Below are 6,868 nucleotides of genomic sequence, written 5' to 3'. Positions count from 1 at the left end.
GATGGTCTAGCTAGCTGGTATGGCAAACAGGGTTAGGGTTAGGGTTCTTCACCGAAACCTACAATTTTGCATAGAGACAAATTTAGATTGTTGATACATACCTAATGTAGGATTCAAAGTTTGGTGTACCATTAGGTTCACTTAGTGATGGAAACAAACTCAGGTCCCTTTGTATGAGAGACTTGTAAAAACAATGTAAGCCAATGTAACCCAGAGAAAATGGAGAAAAGGACCCAAGTGCACAACAGTTCACAGAGATTTGAGGTTTGATAAATTACTTACAGGAGGTTTAGAACATTTCAAGGTCTGTAGGTTTGGCTCATTAGGACATATAGAATTATAGATCATGTGTTTTAGGTATATAGATAATGAAGATGATGTTGTAAATCAGAGATATAGAAAATGATAGACCAGCCTGCTCTAGTGATCTGGAAAGGGGTGTTTATATGTTATTATTATATACTGGCATGTGAAAATAGCTAAAAGTTAAATTGAGAAAAGTACATTATTCTGCTGTCAAATGTCCCTTTCTTTTTCAATTTTGCTCAACCAGATTATTAAACACGAAAGCATCTACAGAGCCAAAGCGTATTGATTGTACCAATTTACAGTGTATTCTGTGTACTTGAGTGTAAAATATTTCCATGCTATTTCTCATCCTTCTCACTCTCATTCTTGGAGAACACTTTTCAACATATTCAAAATATGATGTTGAAATGTTTTTAGTGTAGGACTTTGGAGTCATGGGATGGCAAAATCCTCTTAAATGTCTATTCGGTTCACTATATATCACTACTTGAATACACAAATCAAACTGCTATCCGATCCCTGTATGAAATTCTTGAAGTAGACGTCCTCTTGTACCCATGGCATGATTTATAGTCATTTTTACTGTAGGAATTTGGAGTAATGGGGTACCAAAGTCCGGGTTCATATATGCAATATTGGAAGCTCTATAAAATAAACAAATCAAATTGTACAAGGACCACCCCCCACAGCAGCCTGAATACACCTACAGATCATCATCTCTTTACCAGGACCATGCCTCACAGCAGCCAGACCACACCCCACATCAGCGCCTCTGTACCAGAACCATGCCCAACATCAGCCTGACCACACCCCCAGATCATCAAATCTGTACCAGGACCACGCCCCACAGTGCTGAAGCCACCAAAACACCACCAAATTCTATTGAGATGTGTGACATCAAACAAATATTGCAATGGATTTGTACAAAAAATAATTTATATAATAGAATACAAACAAATTATCTTGTATTAATAACAATTATTTTTAACCCCACAGAAACAACCATGATAATGTAATCAACAAAAATGGAAAAGAACTTCTGCAGCTCTGTCAAAGTCTGGGTCTGTATGTCGTCAATGGTAGGACACGGGGGGACTCCTTAAGAAGATACATGTTGTGCTCACCTCTTGGGAATAGTACAGTAGATTATGTAATAACAAATTTAGACCATTTCTCTCTCAGTGCATTCATTGCTAAACCACAAACCCCTCTGTCTGATCACAGCCAGATTGCTGTGTTCAAGAATAGGACAGAGACTAACACTGCACTCGCACAGCCCAGTAAGCTGTACAACACTAGGTGACCATACAGATGGGCCCAAAACAGCACAGAACAATTCCAGAAAGAAATCAGTACTGCCTAAATTCAAATACTTTTAGATGCCTTTCTGGACACCACATGTGTTCAAAGTATACAAGACTCAATCTGGCAGTAAAACATCTAAATGTGTTCTTAGAAAAGACACCAGCAAAACCAACATTAAAACAAAAGGGTGCATCAAAAACCAAACCTAAAAAAAGATAATTGGTCTTGGCAATTGGTCAATTTTGGACAAGTGGAATAAACTTAAAAAAGAGATCAGGAAGAACTGGAAATACAAAATGGGGACATTTGGACAAACCATTTCCAAACTCTCTTCCAGACAGTAGAATCAAATGCAAATCTTCAACAAAATCCTATAAAGCAAAGACTGGAGGTGCTACAATTGGCTGATCAAAACCCATTAGACTTCTCAATTACTGAGCAGAAACTTCAGGAGAAAATTAACAAACTAAAATCAAAGAAGGCATGTGGGCCTGACAGTGTACTCAATAAATTGATAAACTTTTCAAGCTCTAAATTTCATTTGGCTATTCTAAAACTGCTTAACCTGAATGGAGGTTTTTTCCCTGAAATCTGAAACCAAGGATTAATAGCACCAATCTTTAAATCCGGAGATAAATTCGACACTAAGAATTACAGAGGCATCTGTGTGAACAGTAACCTAGGGAAGATAATGTGTAGTGTAGCATTTTAAATTCTAGATTTCTGAAATTCCTTACTAAACACAATATCCTGAGTAAAAGACAAATTGGACTTTAGCCAAATTACCACACCATTGCCTATATTTACCCCCTATATTATTATAATAATTATTATTGTTTATTGGTAATAGGAGTTGTTGTAGTTATATTATTGTTGTACTTACTATCATTGCTAGCAGTAATTTCTTCACTAAAGCTTTGGCACAATTGAATTGAACTGAATGTGTGTGTGTGTGTGTGTGTTCTCATAAAAAGTCCTCAAGTGTCCAGAACAACCTCTCAATCCCAGAACACCCTGAGCAAGAGAGACACAGAGAGAGGGAGAGGTTGAGGGAGAGGGAGAGAGAGAGAGAGAGAGAGAGAGAGAGAGAGAGAGAGAGAGAGAGAGAGAGAGAAAGAAAGGGAAGAGAGAAAATGGGGAGACAAATGAAGGGAGAGGGACAGAGAGGGAGAATGAAAGATGAAGAAGAATGGAAACAGAAACCGAGAGTTGATGGGTGATATTTTGTTGAGTGAATGAGAGAGTGAACTTAAGAGACTCAGAAAGATACCCGAAAGAGAAAAAGCAGGATTAGATGTGGGAGTCTATTGGATGATGGATGACGAGTAAGTGCAGTGGAGTCTGACACAGCTGGAAACAGCCCTCAAGCTCCATCCATTCCAACTCCAAACTTGGACAAATGTGGTCAAAATTGGAAAAAGATCTTAAGGCATTCTTGGCAACTTGCTTGTCGTAAATAGGAGCATTATTCCTGCTGTCATGGAAGCAAACTGCAACACTGCATGAATTCCATGCCTGTTAGTCTGGCTGAGATTGCTTCTAGTAGCAAGGAACCATTTATAAAAGTCTTACTGAACCCACTGACAAGCAGGGCTACCAAGGTCTGCACAAGGGCAGGTATGAGGAATCATTTTGGGAACACAAACTTTATAATAGGAACTAGAATAGATAAGACTTTTGGAAGATCTGGCAACCCAAAACAAACTTTGATGTTTGTACCAGTGTGACAGTAATCCCCCCAGCTACTTGTACATCTGCATATCTTCCAGTCAACCTTTCAAAGAAAGAAAGTGAGGGATAAATATTATGCTGAATTTCCAAAACACTTATATTTGTCATGTTGTGAATACGATGTTACTTCTGTGCTTGGTGGAATAGAAGGTAACATGCCTGCATACAGGATATTAAAGTAAAGGGCTTGTGCGTGTGTGTGGCTGTCTGTGTGTGTGTGTGTGTGTGTGTGTGTGCGCGTGTGTGTGTGCGCGTGTGTGTGTGCGCGTGTGTGTGCGCGTGTGTGTGCGTGTGGCCATGTGTCTGTCTGTGTGTGTGTGCCCATGCCTAAAGTGTGACATTGACCATATGTACAGTGTTTATATCATCATACAGTAACAGTGATGAAAGCCAGTGTGTGTCACAGGGTGTCGACAAGTGAAAGATCCATTATGAAGAAGTTGGAGAAAAATCTGTTATTGCTTATTACAGCCTATTATATATAGATTGCAGGCAGTAATTATGGAAGAATAAGAGGATGAAGGAGTCCAACAGACAAGTAAAAGAACCCTTATAAAGAAGTTGGGGGAAAAGGAAGAGAACAGGGCAGTACAGCGCTGCCTATACATGAAGTCTCAGTGAGAAAGAATGAAGCCCAACTCAATGTCCTGATGTTCAGTGCTTATGACTCAATCACAGGCTATTAGCTTAGCATGGCAGGCCTGGTGAGGCTAATTCACTATAATAACTATAAAGCCCTGAAATTCATTTGTATTCTAAAATTTGTGAAATATTTTTCATAAAACATGTATGTGAAATTAACTAACTGTGCCTCTGAGTATTTCGTTCAGTTCTACATATAAGTGCCTTCACTGTCACGTGGTATTATGACATCACAGTCTAGCCCTATGAAGTCACTATGTGTGTAATAAAACTAAATAAAAATCTATGAATATGAATCTATAAATAGGGGTCATTTTGCAAGATGGTCATTAAAGAAGTTGTGAAGCGTTCATGCAGTTTGGAGCGTATCTGATCTGAGGCAGGAACTTTCCCAAAGGTGAGTACACATAAATGAAGACAGACTGCTTGGAAATGTCTTGGCCTCGGACTAAAAGACATTTTGTGAAAGAGTCCAAGCGCTAAAAATCAGATTGTAGAAGAGGGAAAAGACCACGCCTGGATAAACTTGGTCATTGTCTAATTCTAACTCTCTCTCCAGCTAGCGGAAATTAGCCAGACTGTCATTAGCGATCCAGGTAGATGTACCACATGCATAAATAAACGCCAAAGAGTCAAGCTTATTTGAAGTCGTTTCTAGTAGGCTGTGTTGTTGTTGACTTAATTATGGATAAGCCGTTCACCCGGTGAGCTCGAGATTACAAGCCAAAAACCGACACGTCCACGTGCTAAAAACAAACCACGCGACTCTTGTGATCGTACGCGAACTTTCCGATTCGCACACTGCTGATGTGAGATTTTAGCACCGATCACAACCTGAGTTTCTCCTAAGAGCGGCATAAATGTTGGCCTATGTGGGAGCAGGTGTAAGGTGAGGTTTCACAGCTCCCTTTTCTGTGGGAGCAGAGTTAAACTCTCCAACAGCAAGTGCGCGTGATGGCGACATCATATCAGCTTTACATGTTCAGCTAGAATGAAGCAGCGTGAGGCCTGATTCAGAGACTCAGGAGCACATTAGTCACGTAACTGTTGTTAAGCAGCTTTGTTTAGAGCTCAGCATGGTTTATATGAACAATATCATTTGTATGCAATTAGTAATAGTGCAGGTTGCTTAGCAATGGTCATACGTTCCAAGTTTTAAACGAACGCATGCATCGCTACTGGTCTTGGTGCAACAGGCTTAAACCTCTCTATGAAAAATGGTCTCAGTTTCTGCCAGTTTGGCAGTTAATCCCAGTTGGTGCACCAGCCCTGGGGACGAGCATGAGGACCGGGCATCCATTCAATTCAGCTGGCTCTCAAAGTCACGTCCTTGTGCACGAGCGTTTACTGAAAAGAAATCAAGTCGGACTGAAAGGTTCACGGAAGGTTTTACGGCCACATTTCTTAAGTCTGTCATGCACCATGTCACCCCCTCCACTCCGGATGGACATGCCAGTGCAGATCTAACTACACCTGCTACTTGGTACCTTCATTAACGCTCGTGTATAAAACCTCCTGGTCTGTGTTCCAGTTGCGAAGTCTCTTTCTGCACAGCGAGCGTGTCTGAACCTTGTTTACACTTTATGGCTTGTTTTCTTCTTTCAACCTATGCCTGATATTATGGTTCCCGCCTTTTCACCTGTAGTGGTTTGTATTGTTTAATCCAGTCTTTACTTTGTTCAATAAAGCCTTAAATTCCTTTTTATCTGTGTAACGATGAACGGTTGGAAGGTGAACGCACACGTGGAGAAGCGCAAGATTTATTAAGGGCTGATGCAGAATCATAATCACTACACCAGCCCAATGCCATAGAATACATGATACAAAGAGGCTGAGAGTACATGCTGAACAAAAGTAAACAACACAGATGAAGACAAAGTGGAAGGAGGCTAAAACAATAACACAAGCAATGACAAGAACACTTAACTAATACTGGCAATAGAAAACATGAGGCTTGGACTACGAACAGAGGCTGGGAATAATAATGAGCAGCAAATGAACAGTGCACAACACAGGGATTTCCAATGCTGTGCCCCATTATCTGAAAATGACCTTTGTGGTTTCCCTTGTTCCACAGGTTTTATTTGAACTGAAGTTTATGTGGAGTTTTGATGCAGTTATGAGTTGCATGCTGATAGTGATGGTTCAGTGTCTTCTGGCATGGACTACTATGTTTGCATTGCAAATCATTGGTGGTATCCTTTCACTGCTAGAAAAATTCGTAAGTGCTGTTAAAATCGTAAGTATAAATGAACGTTTGTGCTTTAAGCATAATATTTTTTAAGCTTATTGCAGTATTTTCCCCAGGATAGCTTTTTAGCCTAATGGCAATGGAGATAATGTTATTTAGCCTTTAATAATGAAGCTTTATTGAAGCTAATAATTTCTTTTAGTAAGTTGTCGGTCTGAAAAGGAGAGGTTTTTATGACACCTAGTGGAAACTATTGTGCAGTCCTGAGTAATTGTAGCTCCTATACATTTCGAAGAACAATGTGTTGTTGATGCTGTAAAATTGCTGTTCTGTGCATCTTGGTGTATGTGTGTTTATGCATGTATGTAAAAAGAATGCTAAATATTATGCACTTTTTTCATAGTGGGAAAGAGTCAAGTCCAGTTTCGCCACAGTGTTTCCACAACTACAGCGCACCGGGACTCCCTCATCCATCCTCCAAAAGCCTGGCAAGGCTGCGCTTAATGAGCCTAACTGCCTCCTGCTACCTGTGGGCACAGAAACCTCCAATCGCAGCTCTGACATTGCCCGGAGTCGGCATACAAAGTTTGCATCTAGTAAGGAAAGCTTGCATGATAGATCGCTTCTGCCAGAGGTGAAGTATACGACTGCCAAGACAGGCAGAGCCCGGACACTGAATGAGGAGAGTGA

Source organism: Electrophorus electricus, chromosome 15 (genome assembly GCF_041902795.1).
Source record: "Electrophorus electricus isolate QZ-2024a chromosome 15, ASM4190279v1, whole genome shotgun sequence".
In the NCBI taxonomy this organism is placed as follows: Eukaryota; Metazoa; Chordata; class Actinopteri; order Gymnotiformes; family Gymnotidae; genus Electrophorus; species Electrophorus electricus.
This window is presented reverse-complemented; position numbering follows the sequence as displayed.